This window comes from Podarcis pityusensis, assembly GCF_964106645.2.
Source record: "Podarcis pityusensis genome assembly, chromosome: 13".
In the NCBI taxonomy this organism is placed as follows: Eukaryota; Metazoa; Chordata; class Lepidosauria; order Squamata; family Lacertidae; genus Podarcis; species Podarcis pityusensis.
This window is the reverse complement of record NC_138038.1, coordinates 46,075,640-46,090,921: the sequence shown is the minus strand read 5'-3', so window position 1 is coordinate 46,090,921 and position 15,282 is coordinate 46,075,640. Positions and strand designations below refer to the sequence as shown.

Genomic DNA, 15,282 nt, shown 5'->3' with positions numbered 1-15,282 from the left:
TGCGAGTGCGAGCGCGCGCCCCCCAGATGTTGCGCCCGGTGCGGCCGGCCCCCCCTGCACCCCCCACGCTACGCCACTGCATGATAGGGTCTGCTCAGTGGTGGTTCCCCATTTATGGAATGCACTCTTTAGAGAGGTGTAGCCATCTCCATCATTATTCACTTTTAGGAGGAATTTGAAAACACTTCGGTTTACCCCCTGTTCCTTAGATCACTGGTTAAGGGAATGTTTTTAACTGTTTCTGGTTTAGACACACAGCCATCATAGAAAACCAGCAGAATCCATAATCTGTCCTGATTACCCAATGCCAGGAACACAAATTCTACATTCCCCTAAATGGACAGAGATTGTATATTAACCCAAACTGCATATGTAAATGTGGTGATTGGGAGAAATTTGTAGCAAAGAGCTAATGGATTTTAAATTTGGAAGGAGGTAAACTTGGAGAACCAAAATGGGCAGATTTTTCACTACTTGGTTTGCCCTGGCTTGTCCGTGCTAGCATGCCTGGAGCTGATGCTAAGTCTGCTTTCTGCTGCCGTACCATCTGTGAGTGGTCATGGTGGGATGCTTATGGGCTGCACAACTGTTGTTACTGCACAACTGTAAGAACAGTTGCAAGGTCAAGCTTTTACAAGATCAAGCATGTAGCCCTCGAACTGTGTGATAGACCACTCTGAGCTAGATGACCCTATTGTCTGACTCACCAGAAGGCAGCTTCCTATTTTCCTCATTAGCTCTTTTTCTCTCCTGTCTACTTGCAGACTCAAAGGATGGACTTAACAAATTGCTCAAGAGTGACAGAATTCATCCTTCTGGGATTCCCCCATTTTCAGGGCATGGATATCTTTTTGTTTGTGGTGATCCTCCTGCTCTACCTTCTGAGCCTTACAGGGAATGGTCTTGTCATTCTCATCATGACTGTGGACCATCGGCTCCAGAAGCCAATGTACTTCTTCCTTAGCAACTTCTCTATTATTGAGATTGGACACACTACTGTGTTTATGCCGAAGATGCTAGTCAACTTCCTGTTGGCAAAGAACACGATCTGCTTCCACTGTTGCATGGCACAGTTGTTCTTCTACTTCCTCTTTGGTGTCACAGAGTTTTTCATTCTTTCTATCATGTCCTTTGATAGATACTTAGCCATCTGCCATCCATTAAGGTACCCCACCCTCATGACCTCTCAGGTTTGCCTTAAGCTTTCACTGGCTGCCTGGCTTGCAGCTTTTTCTCAGTTATTTTCCAGGTGTTGAAGGCTGTGAGGCTTCCTTTCTGTAGCTCCAACATTGTACATCATTTTTTCTGTGATGTTGGAGCTTTGCTAAAGATTGCAGGGGGGGACACAAAAATCATTGAAGCCCTTGGCTTTGCTGTGTCTGTGTCTGTGATCCTGAGCTCTCTGCTTTTGACAGTTGTAATTTACATCTTCATCATCTCCACGATCCTCCGTATCACTTCATCCAGTGGACAGTGGAAGGCTTTCTCCACCTGTGCCTCCCATTTGATTGTGGTCAGCATCTTGTATGGGTCAGTCTTTTCATCTACTTGAGACCTTCTGTCAAGGGCTCTTCTTTAGGTGTGGTCAAAGCTGTGTCTGTATTGAACATGATCGTCGTCCCAGTGCTGAACCCTTTCATATACACAATCAGGAATAATGAAGTCAAAGATGCTTTACGAAAAGCCTTAGGAAAGAAGACGTTTGCAGTTTCTAAGTTCTAAGCACTGACTAGGGTTGGAAAGGACTGCTGTCTATCTCAGTGCTCTCAGAGACCTGAATCCCAGCAACCCAGTCAGATGGGCAGTATATAAATATATCATCATCATCCCCTGTAATTTTACCCTGTGCTCCTCTGGATCCAAGTTTACCACAGCTCTGATTCTATTCTGAAATGGTGCCATTGCCAATCAATTTAGTGATGATTAGAGGAGATGGATGGATGGATAGATGGATGGGTATAGAAAGTGTAATCTACCTTCTTATGTCCCAACTTACCAGATAACGGCAAGAGATAGCTGATTAATTGGCCTTCTTTGAATCAGACTCTTGGTCCATCTAGGTCAGATATGTCCACACTGACTGGCAGGACCAATACTGGCTTGCAGACAAAGGTTTTCCCCAGTCCTACCTGTGGATGATGGGGACTGAACCTGAGAACACTTCTGTAATGTCTCAGTAAAGCCAATACCTGGCTTCATCCACCTTCTTTGGGTGTCTTGTCCATTTCCAGACCCTGCATCGAAGCAGCTTTGACTACATAGCATATCAGTCTGGGGACACCAAAGAGCGGTGTCTGGAAGTCCTATCAGACTTGGTGGCACTCTCAGAAGATGCTATGGGGATAAAGAAACTGTGGCCCTCCAAATGTTGCTGGACTACAACTCCCATCATCCTTGCTCATTGGCTATGATGACTGGGACTCGTGTTGGGATTTGGAGTCTAACAGCATCTAGTGGGCCACAGATTCCTCACCCCAGCTGTAATAAGATAGTGTGGCCAGGAAGACAAAGTTTTCTTTTATTAAATGATTTCTAAACAGCTTTTCATCTCCAAAGAAGAAATACCAAAGGGATTTCCACAATACCAATGCATAATAATGAAGTCAAAGGTGCTTTAAAATAAGACTTAGGAAGTAAGACTTTTGCAGTTTCTAAGCTCTAAGCACATCACTGCCATGTAGGGAATGAGACACAAGTTGAAAAAGGATCCTCACTCCTGGGCTACTGTAGCCAACCTTTGAACCTTACACAGCCATGAAACCTGTGTAAAATATTGCATGATTGAATTCTTGCTTCCATACATTACTCTAAAGGAAATTCCAGAAAAAAATACATGGGAAAATGGAGACTTTTAGAATATGTGAAGGATGACAAATAAAGCATTGAATTCTTTACGGAACATCAACACATGTGGGGCCTGGCTGACTCAACATTACCTGATCCAACCTTCAGCTTTGGGTGTTTCTGATGGGAAATCTCAAAGGGGCACAGCCCTAGAGACAGAATCCCAGAACTTTTGGAGAAGAGGAGTTTTTGGATTTGATATCCCGCTTTATCACTACCCTAAGGAGTCTCAAAGCGGCTAACATTCTCCTTTCCCTTCCTCCCCCACAACAAACACTCTGTGAGGTAAGTGAGGCTGAGAGACTTCAGAGAAGTGTGACTGGTGAAATAACTTTTCATTAGTGTTATACGATTTGTAAGAAGGGCTTTGCAAGGTGTAGATGAAATATCCCTTTCATGTGTGAATCAGAAGTGCAATTAGACCATCAATGAAATATCTTTTACAGGGAAAGTTGGTTAAATCTCCTTGAAAGATGGGCACTGTTGAAGGAAACATGGTTTTACCTCTGCCCTTGGTTCTTTATCTAAGCAAAGAAAAGAAAATCAACACCCTTCTATGTACAGCTTTTTTGGGGGGCAGGTATTGTGGACACAGAGTTTGTTATAGAGGCACATAAACAATGATTGTTGTGGTGATGTTGCTTTCCTTCTGCATCTCCAACATCACTGACAGCAGAGGGCCTTCTCCACCTGTGCCTTCCATCTCATTGTGGTCAGCATCTCGCATGGAGCAGTCCTTTTCATCTACTTAAGAGCTACTGTCACAAGAGCTTCATTCAAGTTGGTGAAAGTTGTGTCTGTATTGAACATGATCGTCGTCCCAGTGCTGAACCTTTTCATATACACCATCAGGAACAATGAGGTCAAAGATGCTTCACAAAAAGCATTAGGAAGGAAGACCTTTGCACTTCATAAATTATGAGCATCTTTGACCACATAACAAGTAAGTCTGGAACCCCCAAAGAACAGTGTTTGTAAGTCCGCCCAGACTTGGTAGCAGCCTAAGAATAACACATTGACTTGGGTGTTCTGCAGAAGAGAAGGCCGTCCCTCAAATTACTGGTTGTGGTGGGATTAATACGCAATGAAATAAAATAATGTTGATGATTGGATGACATCTTTGCCTCCATTCTCACTGCTGTCTGGGTACATGTGTAGATGCATAGTACTTTAAACATATACATACTTTTATTTATGAGATGCCCTTCCTGTATTCTGTGGTGTCTTTATTGCAGTTAATGATCTGATTCAAACATATATAACTCATTTTATTGAACTGAAATATGCACAAGCTTTATGCCCTTTCTCTCCATATTCTTAGTGTGCTGGATTAATCCAGGAAGTCTTCCATTAACCATAGACTCCAGTTATATATGAACCAACAGGCTAGGTTCACCAGGATCAGGGCAAACCAAGATTTAAACCCGTTCTAAACCATAGTTTAAGAGCCTAGCTTATTCCAAATCTTATAATGATAGTTTATTGGTTCAGATGGAACAGTTAACTATGGTTAATGGAAGACTTCCTGGGTTAATCTCAGCACACAAAGAGACGAGGAATGAAGAAGTAGCATGAGGATGAAGAATGAAATATTTCAGAGATACCTTGGATTAAATTGAGATTTGAACAGTGACACTGGGCCAACAAACTGTCAAAATTAGTTCATCCATAGTGAAAATTGGAATAGGATTTCGTAGACCTGAAGTTAAGAAAAAGAAGTTATAAAAAAGAAGTTGCAAACATTTGTGTAAGCTGAAGAAGTGCTTCATCAGTTGTGTGCATTTATTGAATTCTGCTTCCCTCTCTTGCTCTCTTGTCTACATACTCCGTACATAATGTCTATGTATATACATTAAGAAAGAGAGAAATGCATGTGTTTGTTAAGTGGATGAAGCCATGACACTGGGAGGATTAATGAGTTAAACATGATGCTAAAATAATTAAAGAATGAGGGCCATGAAATGTCCCCATCCTATACCTAACATTCTCTCTCTGCTCTTCTCTCTCATACACCTGGCACAACTACAACTGTTTCAAACATTCATCATTAGTTCTGCTTCTCAGTTTCATATTTCTGCACTTAGAATGAAACTCAAAACCTAAAAGTCTTGGTACTTCCCAATACATCTGAAACTGTCACCTGCTCTTTCCTAGTGGCAAAATAGCAGTCTGATACCTTTGCTTTGGAGAATAAAATATGTTTCCTTATTAAATAATTGAGGATTTTTTAAAAAATGACCATCATAAATGGTGACCAGCATTTACATCTCATGGTTATCCCTACCTGAAGCCCTTCCTTTAATAATTGGATGAGGTCTGTGAAATTGGAAAGCCATGAAGGGATGAGAAACATCTAGACCTCCCAGTATTGGACTCCAACTCCCATCAGCCCCAGACCATCATGATGAGAGCTGAAGTCCAGCAACATCTGGAAGGACATGGATTTGCCATCTCTGGCATAATAATAATAATAATAATAATAATAATAATAATAATATTCTGCAAGTCTAGATGATGGACATGGAATGTTCTGTCTCTCTAGCCCAGACACAAGAAAGTAGAATAATTGGGTCAATATGGAGGTCAAATGGCCGAAATATTGGGAAATTTTGGAACAAGACGGAGATAGACTGAAATTGCAGAGTTTTGAAAAATTAAAAAACAAAGTGCGAGACTGGCTTCATTATTTTCAGATAATGAAGGCATTTAAATTGGACAAGAAAATTGGCTTCCAGGTGGAAAGATCAAAATTAGAAACTGAACTGTTAGAACCCAAAACTAAGAATTTGTCAAGAATGTATAACTTGCTGCTGAAATGGAATACTCAGGATGAAACGGTAAAATCGGCTATGATTAAATGGGCACAGGACATTGGACATAACATTATGTTTGCTGACTGGGAACAGTTGTGGACCACAGGTATGAAATTTACGGCATGTAATGCCTTAAGAGAGAATATTATGAAAATGATATACAGGTGGTACATAACCCCAGTCAAGCTTGCAAAAATCTATCACTTGCCCGATAATAAATGTTGGAAATGTAAAGAAACTGAAGGTACATTTTTTCACCTTTGGTGGACGTGCCCAAAGATTAAGGCTTTCTGGGAAATGATATATAATGAATTAAAAAAGGTATTCAAATATACCTTCCCTAAGAAACCAGAGGCCTTTCTCCTGGGCATAGTCGGCCTAATGGTGTTAAAAAAGGATAGAACTTTCTTTATGTATGCAACAACAGCAGCAAGAATACTCATCGCAAAGTATTGGAAGACACAAGAACTTCCCACGCTGGAGGAATGGCAGATGAAACTGATGGACTATATGGAACTGGCGGAAATGACTGGTAGAATCCGTGACCAGGGAGAAGAGTCGGTGGAGGAAGATTGGAAGAAATTTAAAGATTATCTACAGAAACACTGCAAAATTAATGAATGTTAGAGTGATGTTGGATTGAAAATAAGTGGTTTCCAGCTGTACAGGATAAAGTTATAGATAGATCAAGATTAAAAATTAGGATTAAAGAAGTTTAAGGAAATGGAAATTTGGTACTTAAGAGGTAAAACTTTGATGTTATATTATACTAAGATTAAAGACTGGGATTAAAAAAGTGGAAAAGAAATTGCTGGACAAACAATTTGGACTGGAATACAAAAGAGGGAGGTATGAGGAAGTCCAGAAAATAAGTAAATTTAAAAACGGAAATGAAAAAGTGATATTGTTTTTAATTGTTTTTAATTGTTCTGTTTTTTTCTGTTTTTTCTCCTTTTTGTTTTTTTTGTGTTTATCTTCCCTTTTTTGGATTATGTATTGTGTATTTGTGTATTTCTTTTTTATGTCTTTCTGTCTAACTTTCTATTGAAACTTTAATAAAAATCATTTATAAAAAAAAAAAAGAAAGTAGAATAACTGGGCATCTAAAAGCCCCACAAACAGCACCCCATAGCTACCCATTCCAACTGTCTCAGAGCGTGCCAGTCAGTAAATCACACAGTTCAAAGATGGAGTTAACTCTTTATCAGCAAAAACATAATCTCCACAGGGAAACATCCATGAATTTGAATAAACTGCTGTATGAATGCAACCTAACCCACACGTTATGGTAAAAGCTTTGTTTGGATCAGAGCTCACTTAGATGCAAGGTTCAAGCTTACGCTGCCATAAAATGTCTTGTATCACCAAACTGTAGTGTTTTTTGCACACTAACATGGCTGCCACCACTGTTGTTTTGTGGGATATCTTTGGGAGAAGAAAAGCCTAAGGCAGAGTTGTCATATGTCTGGAATTTCCCAGACATATCCAGAATACTGTAGTTGGTAGCAGTGTCTGGGCGGAAATCAGCAAAATGTCCCGGGAAATCCGGACATGTGGCAACTCATGTCGGCAATGTACCGTATTTTTCGCTCTATTGGACGCACCGGACCACAGGACGCACCTAGTTTTTAGAGGGGGAAATCAAGGAAAAAAATATTATCCCCCCCCCAGCCCCAAAGAGCAACGGACAGGCTGCATGCAGCCTGTCCACTTCTCCCAGAGCTTCTCGGGGCTGCGGGGGAAGCCCGGGTTCCCCCCCCCCAGCCCCAAAGAGCAAAGAAGCCAAGACAGTGCGCGGGATCTATAGCCGCGCAACCTCTCCAGCCAGGAGCTAAACCTCTCCAGTGCAGCTAAAGAAGACAAGGCAGCAAGCGCGATCCATCCCGCTCACTGCCTTGGCTTCTTCTTTAGCCTTGCACAGCATCTTTAGTCCTGCGCAACGGGATGGATTGCGCCCGCTGTCCACCGGGGCTGGACTAGATGACTCCTGGGGTTCCCTTCCAACCCTGCAATTCTATGACCTCGGAAGGTGTTTGGGTCTCCACCACTGGAGGCTTTTAAGCAGCGGTTGGGGGACCGTCTGCCTGGCGTTCTTTAGCTGTGATTCCTACATTGTGAGGGGGCTGGGCTAGATGACCCTTGGGTGGCCCTCCCAACTCTATACAGTCCTACAGTTCTGCGGCAGGAGATCCACAGCCACTTCACACAATGCCCACTCCCAATTTTCATCTGAGAGACATGTGTCTCTCAGTACCCCCCTACCTGCCACACTTCCCCCACCCCACTTAAGCTGAGGGAATTCCTGCCCAGAGAAACTCCCAGCAATCAAGGAGGAGGAATCCGCTGCAGCCGTGAGCAGCGGAGGATCCATGGTCCCCTTCCTTCTCTCCTCCGTGGTTGCTTTGAAGGAGGAAAGTGGGAGAGGAGCTGCTTACACGAGTGTAAGCTGCTCCCCTCCCACTTTGCTGCTTCAAAGCAATTACGGAGGAGGAATCCGCTGAAGCCTCCAGCAGCGGAGGATCCATGGTCCCCTTCCTTCTCTCCTCCGTAGTTGCTTTGAAGGAGGAAAGTGGGAGAGGAGCTGCTTACACGAGTGTAAGCTGCTCCCCTCCCACTTTGCTGCTTCAAAGGGAGCCCGGGAGGAGGGAATCTGCTGCAGCCTCGAGCAGCGAAGAGGATCCATGGGTCCCCTCTTTCCCTCCTCCGTGGTTGCTTTGAAGCAGGAAAGTGGGAGAGGAGCTGCTTACACGAGTGTAAACTGCCCCCCTCCCACTTTCCTGCTTCAAAGCAATTACGGAGGAGGAATCCGCTGAAGCCTCCAGCAGCGGAGGATCCATGGTCCCCTTCCTTCCCTCCTCCGTAGTTGCTTTGAAGGAGGAAAGTGGGAGAGGAGCTGCTTACACGAGTGTAAGCTGCTCCCCTCCCACTTTGCTGCTTCAAAGGGAGCCCGGGAGGAGGGAATCTGCTGCAGCCTCGAGCAGCGAAGAGGATCCATGGGTCCCCTCTTTCCCTCATCCGTGGTTGCTTTGAAGCAGGAAAGTGGGAGAGGAGCTGCTTACACGAGTGTAAACTGCCCCCCTCCCACTTTCCTGCTTCAAAGCAATTACGGAGGAGGAATCCGCTGAAGCCTCCAGCAGCGGAGGATCCATGGTCCCCTTCCTTCCCTCCTCCGTAGTTGCTTTGAAGGAGGAAAGTGGGAGAGGAGCTGCTTACACGAGTGTAAGCTGCTCCCCTCCCACTTTGCTGCTTCAAAGGGAGCCCGGGAGGAGGGAATCTGCTGCAGCCTCGAGCAGCGAAGAGGATCCATGGGTCCCCTCTTTCCCTCCTCCGTGGTTGCTTTGAAGCAGGAAAGTGGGAGAGGAGCTGCTTACACGAGTGTAAGCTGCTCCCCTCCCACTTTGCTGCTTCAAAGGGAGCCCGGGAGGAGGGAATCTGCTGCAGCCTCGAGCAGCGAAGAGGATCCATGAGTCCCCTCTTTCCCTCCTCCGTGGTTGCTTTGAAGCAGGAAAGTGGGAGAGGAGCTGCTTACACGAGTGTAAGCTGCTCCCCTCCCACATTGCCGCTTCAAAGGGAGCCCGGGAGGAGGGAATCTGCTGCAGCTTCCCCCAACTCCCGCAGAAGCCGCGCGCTCTTTAAAGGGGCTGTGCGGCTTCTCCTGGCTTTTCTGGGAGGTGGGGGGATTCCCCCACCTCGTAGAAAAGCCCGCAGGAGCCGCGCAGCCTTTAAAGAGGGTGCCGCTCTTGGGGGCTTTTCCCCCAGGAGGGAGAAGGGACTGCTGCAGCCAGTCAGTCCCTTCTCCCTCCTAGAGAAAAGTCCGCAAGAGCGCACGAAGCTTGTGTGCGGCTCTTGAGGGCTTTTCCCGCCTGCCTCCCCCCTGCATTCGCTCCATAGGACGCACACACATTTTCCCTTGCTTTTTAGGAGGGAAAAAGTGCGTCCTATGGTGCGAAAAATACGGTAGTTTTTGCTGATTTTCCATAAAAAATAGCATAAAACATCACTTTTTCATGTGATTTGGCAGAAAAATGCTCATCAATGTTTGAAATATGGCAACCCTATCTAAGGAGTAAACCCTACACAATTCCGGAGTGGAGTCCTTAGATCAGGCATGGCCAAACTTGGCCCTCCAGCTGTTTTGGAACTACAACTCCCATCATCCCTACCTAACAGGACCAGTGGTCAGGGATGATGGGAATTGTAGTCCCAAAGCAGCTGGAGGGTCAGGTTTGGCCATGCCTGCCCTAGATGGTTGGATGATGCCTTGTACACCTCCTTCTGGCAACTCCTGAAGCCAAGCTGGTGCCAAATGTATTGCTCTACTTTCCTTTGGACCACATCAGCCAGGCTGAGGGGGTGGTCTTGTCTGGGCAGCCCAGAACCTCCATACACACTGTCCACGCTTGCGCCCCAGGAATGTCACTTTGGTGCTGCTAATATATTGGTTTGTGTAAAATGGCTCGCTCCATTGTCTCCTGAAACAGATGGATGCCAACAAGATATTTTCAGTTACTACTGTATGCAATTTATCATTAGACTATGATGATCAACTTTATTGTGTCCAGGTAATAAATTATTACAACTACACATATTTCCCCAAAAGGAACAGGTGTCCAATTAAGGGTGGGGGGAACCCTGTTAAAACTGTCAAAAATTAGACCTATTTCTGAACTAGGCATATTTCATCAAGAAACCAAAACTACCTCCTCCTCCTTAGACCCTGAATAACGGTGATTCGTATTTCTGCTTTCTCATAACTTCATTATCTCAACCAGTTTGTTCTTGATGGAGCTTTCAAATGACATCCAGTGGCCACTACTGAAATACCCAGGTGTCAGGATTCTGAGAAATATCTAGACAAAAATATTTCAGAGGTGATAACATGAGCCAACGGCCACCAACCGCAAATGTGCTAATCAGGGTAATTCTTTTCTACGTGTGTGCTTGAGTTTTTAGCAATGCTTTCTGTCACTGTAACGAAAGATGAGGTTTAAGCTTCGAAAGAGGTTTGTGAGAATCCCAGCTGTACAAGTTGTGTTCTCAAGCACCACCCTTTAAAAAAAGAAATAGGCAATAAAATGATACATTGGGAAAATAAACCTACTGTTTGGTATTAGGCCCCAACTGCAATATTCATTAAAGTAGCATCATTCCATGATAAATGGTCATGGCTTCCTCAAAGAATCATGGCAAATGTCATTTATTAAGGGACCACTGAGTTGTTAGGAGACCCGTATTCTCCTTGGAACACAACAATTCCCAGAGTTCCCTGGGCAGAAGGATTGGTTGTTAAACCACTCTGGGAATTTTAGCTGAATGTTGTAGCTGGAGCAATAAAGCTGAATGTTGTAAGATTAAGGACAGATAAAAGAACGTATTTTTTCACAGTTAAACTATGGAACTTGTTTCCACAGGAGGTAGTGATAGTGACAATAGTAGTAACAGTAGTAGTAGTGGTAGTAGTAGTAGTAGTAATAATAATAGCAGCAACAACAACTTATTATTTATACCCGGTCCATTTGACTGGGTTTCTCCAGCCACTCTGGGTAGCTCCCAACAGAATATTAAAAACACAATAAAACATCAAACATTTAAAAAGTCCCTAAACAGGGCTGCCTTCAGTTGTTTTCTAAAAGTCAGATAGTTGTTTCTTTCCTTGACATCTGATGGGAGGGCATTCCACAGGGCGGGTGCCACTACCGAGAAGGTCCTCTGCCTGGTTCCCTGTAACCTCACTTCTTGCAGTGAGGGAACCACCAGAAGGCCCTCAGAGCTGGACCTCAGAGTCCAGGCTGAACGATGGGGGTGGAGAATCTCCTTCAGCTATACTGGGCCAAGGCCATTTAGGGCTTTAAAGGTCAGCACCGACACTTTGAATTGTGCTCAGAAACGTACTGGGAGCCAATGTAGAACTTGGATGCTTTGAAGGGGTACCGTATTTTTCGCTCTATAGGGCGCACCGGACCATAGGGCGCACCTAGTTTTTTTTTGGGGGGGGAATAAAGAAAAAAAGCCCGGGCTCCCCAGGCTTGCAGATATCTGCCCGAAGCCCGGGGGTGCGCTGTGGAGCGCTCCCCGGGCTTCGGGATGCAGGCTACTATCCGCAAGCCTGAAGAGCCCGGCAGGAACTCCCGCCGTGCTCCGAAGGCTTGCAGATAGCTTCCTGAAGCCTGGAGAGCGAGAGGGGTCGGTGCGCACCGACCCCTCTAGCTCTCCAGGCTTCAGCGAAAGCCTGCATTCGCTCCATAGGACGCACACACAATTCCCCTTCATTTTTGGAGGGGAAAAAGTGCTTCCTATAGATCGAAAAATACGGTATTTGATAACTCCATGGAAGCGAAGACAATAAAAACTACTAGCCATGATGGATAAACTATGCCTCCGTGGTTAGAGGCAGTAATGTTTCTGAATGCCTGCAGCTGGAAAGTGGAGGAGGGGCGAGTGCTCTTGTGCTTGGGTCCTACTTGCCACAGGCATCTGGTTGGCCAAACAAAGAACAGGATGCAGGACTAGAATGGTCATGGGCCTGATCCTGCAGGCTCTTCCTATGTGCTTAACAAAACAAAATAGAAACTCAAGTCAACAATTCTCTAAATAAGTAATTCAATGGCATTTTAAAAAGTAATAAGTGGCTAACCGGATGCCTATGAGATGCCCCAAAGCAGGACTCAAGAGCTGCAGTGTTCTTCCCACTGGTGATTTGCAGCAACCGTGCCTGCTGCCACCAGCACTGTTTCCCCACCGTGCTGCCTCTGCTGCTGGCCGAGAAATAACACTAGCATCAGCACTAATTTTGGGTGAGATCTCATTGAACCTGCCCCACAAGATATGCCCAGGATACCGATGGGGCTGCCATCTTAGGGGCTTCTTCTGACTGAAGCAACCGCCTCAATCTGCCTCATGACAGAGCCCTCCAGAGGCCTATAGGTCAACCAGATGCCCATGAGAAGCCTGAAAGCGGACCTGAGTGCAGCAACCCTCTCCCCACTCGTGATTCCCAGCAAAGGCATAGCCACTGTGTCTCAAAGTCATTGATTCTGTGTTCCTTCTCTTCGAGCTAGGCTAGATTTCTGTTTGTTCCTACCAATCCCACTGAACACCTTCTCTCCTAGCACCTTGTTTTGAGGAACTTTGCCTCCCTTAGCATCTCTGCAACTTGGCAACGCTTTCCAGTGCTCAACCTGCCCCACAAAGCTGTTTCTCTGTGGACAACTTTCTTTCCCAGATAGAAGGCAAAACATTTTGAATCCCTGAGCTGTTGGAACTATGAGCAGCCACTTGGTGCCAGGGGCTTCTCTTCAATAATCATAATACAATGTAGATGTTGACATGGGAGAGCTGTTGTTTGTTTGTTTGTTTGTTTGTTTGTTTGTTTGTTTGTTTCATTTACACCCCACCTTTTCTCCATGGAGCTTACACCATTCTCCTGCCCCTCATTTAATTCCTACCTCAACCCTGTGAGCTAGGATAGGCCAAGAGGCAGGGTCACCCATTGAGCTTCATAGCCAAGTGGATATTTGAACCCTGGTCTCTTAGGGCCTAGTTCAACACTCAAACCACTACACCAATTGAGGAATTCATATTTTTTAAGTCAGATCCAATTTCCCCACCCAAGCAGCTGCACATTGCAAAATTTGTAATTGTAACTACTTCTACTTCTTCTTCTTCTTCTTCTTCTTCTTCTTCTTCTTCGTACATTTTGTAAAGGTATTTTCATGTGTTTTAGAGATGCAAAAGCTGCTTCATGACACCAGTTTCCTATGAAGGGTGGGATTCGTTAGAAAGAAAGAAAGAAAGAAAGAAAGAAAGAAAGAAAGAAAGAAAGACAGAAAGAAAGATTAGGAGAAGTGACCTGTGAATGTCTTTCAGTTATTTGCTCATCTCACATCTAGAAGGATTGCCACTCATTTATTTTTTAATGTCTTTCTCAAGGCATTTAATTTTATTAATCATTTCTCTCTCCAGCCTGGGGTGTCAGCCCTCTATAGAGCTTCAGACAGGAAGCGACCACAGATGCAGGCCTAGATGCGCATGATTCAGTTTGGTTTCCTTTGCTCTGAAAACATCTGCCGATCATGACTGCACTTGAAAGCAGTGACCGAGAGACTGAAAGCCATTTTTAGTATATCCTTGCAAATGAGCTTGAAAGTGGGGTAGGGGGGAAAAATACACAGAGAGAGGCAATGATCCAGGAAAACAATTTGTACCATAGTGTAATGGTGGTAAAGTTGTTTTGCTACAATTTCTGGGATTCTCCATTTTGTTAGTAGGTGACTATGCTAGAGGTTGGATGCAGAGACTCCATTGTGTGCGCTAGAGGTTGCATGTATCTGGGAAGGTGCAGATTAATAATAAAATACTCGAACCACTGGTGTTTGAAGCCAAGTGCACATGACATTCGCCACAATTCTTCAGTATTATGTAGCTCCTTTAGAAAGACCCCTTACTCTCCAACTAGGTTCCATCTGATTAGAAAACAGAAGCCATGGTAGAACTGAGATGTGTCAGGCAGCCATTGTAAATAATAATAATAATAATAATAATAATAATAATAATAATACCCCGCCCATCTGGCTGGGTTTCCTCAGCCACTCTAGGCAGCTTCCAACAGAATATTAAAAATACAATAAATCATCAAAGATTAAAAAGTTCCCTAAAACAGGGCTGCCTTCAGATGTCTTCTAAAAGTCAGATAGTTGTTTATTTCCTTGACATCTGATGCTCAGAAACATACCGGGAGCCAATGTAGGTCTTTCAGGACCAGTGCTATATGGTCTTGGCGGCCACTCCCAGTCACAAGTCTAGCTGCCACATTCTGGATTAGTTGTAGTATTTGGGTCACCTTCAAAGTTAGCTCCAGATAAAGCGTGTTGCAGTAGTCCAAGCAGGAGATAACTAGAGCATGCACTACTCTGGCGAGACAGTCTGCGGGCAGGTAGGGAATCAGCCTGTGTACCAGATGGAGCTGGTAGACAGCTGCCCTGGATACAGAACTGACCTGCACCTCCATGGACAGCTGTGAGTCCAAAATGACTCCCAGGCTGCTCACCTGGTCCTTCAGGGGCAGAGTTACCCCATTCAGGACCAGGGAGTCCTCCACACCTGCCCGCCCCCTGCCCCCCCCCAAAACAGTACTTCCGTCTTGTCAGGAATCAACCTCAATCTGTTAGCTGCCATCCATCCTCCAACCGCCTTCAGGCACTCACACAGGACATGACAATTTCAGTGAATTCGAAGCAAATCAGGTAATGGACATCAGGAGAATACCACCTTGCCCCTTTTCTGGTGTGAACCACAACATTAAAAAGTTACTTGAAAAGCAATAGGGGAAACAACATGAGACATTTCAAGGTGTTAATATGTATATAGCCATAGTCAAGATTAAATTACAGAAGCAAAACAAACAAACAAACAAAAATTGGGTATATTTTTTTAAGAAAGTATTTTGTATGGTTCCTCTTTTATACCATATAATAGCTTTATTGATGCTTATTGCTGCGATTGAAACAACCTTTTTTTTTTTTGCCCTCCCTTCTTACAATTTCTAAACTTTGCATAATTTAGCCCCTTTAACTGTGAACTAGCATGAATTTCATTTTTAGCTTGCTTTTCCTCTCATGGGAGACCA

General features: G+C 44.5%; 1 long non-coding RNA gene and 1 pseudogene across 2 annotated transcripts; both read left to right on the top strand.

The window, feature by feature from the left end:
- Positions 1-752: 752 nt before the first annotated feature.
- On the top strand, positions 753-1,722 carry LOC308461924 (olfactory receptor 6X1-like; annotated as a pseudogene). The gene has a single exon. The product of its transcript is annotated as an olfactory receptor 6X1-like (transcript).
- Positions 1,723-7,235: 5,513 nt separating this feature from the next.
- On the top strand, positions 7,236-9,621 carry LOC308461730. Its single transcript, XR_013978958.1, has 2 exons — positions 7,236-7,907; positions 8,473-9,621. It is a non-coding gene; the product is annotated as an uncharacterized lncRNA (long non-coding RNA).
- Positions 9,622-15,282: the final 5,661 nt, after the last annotated feature.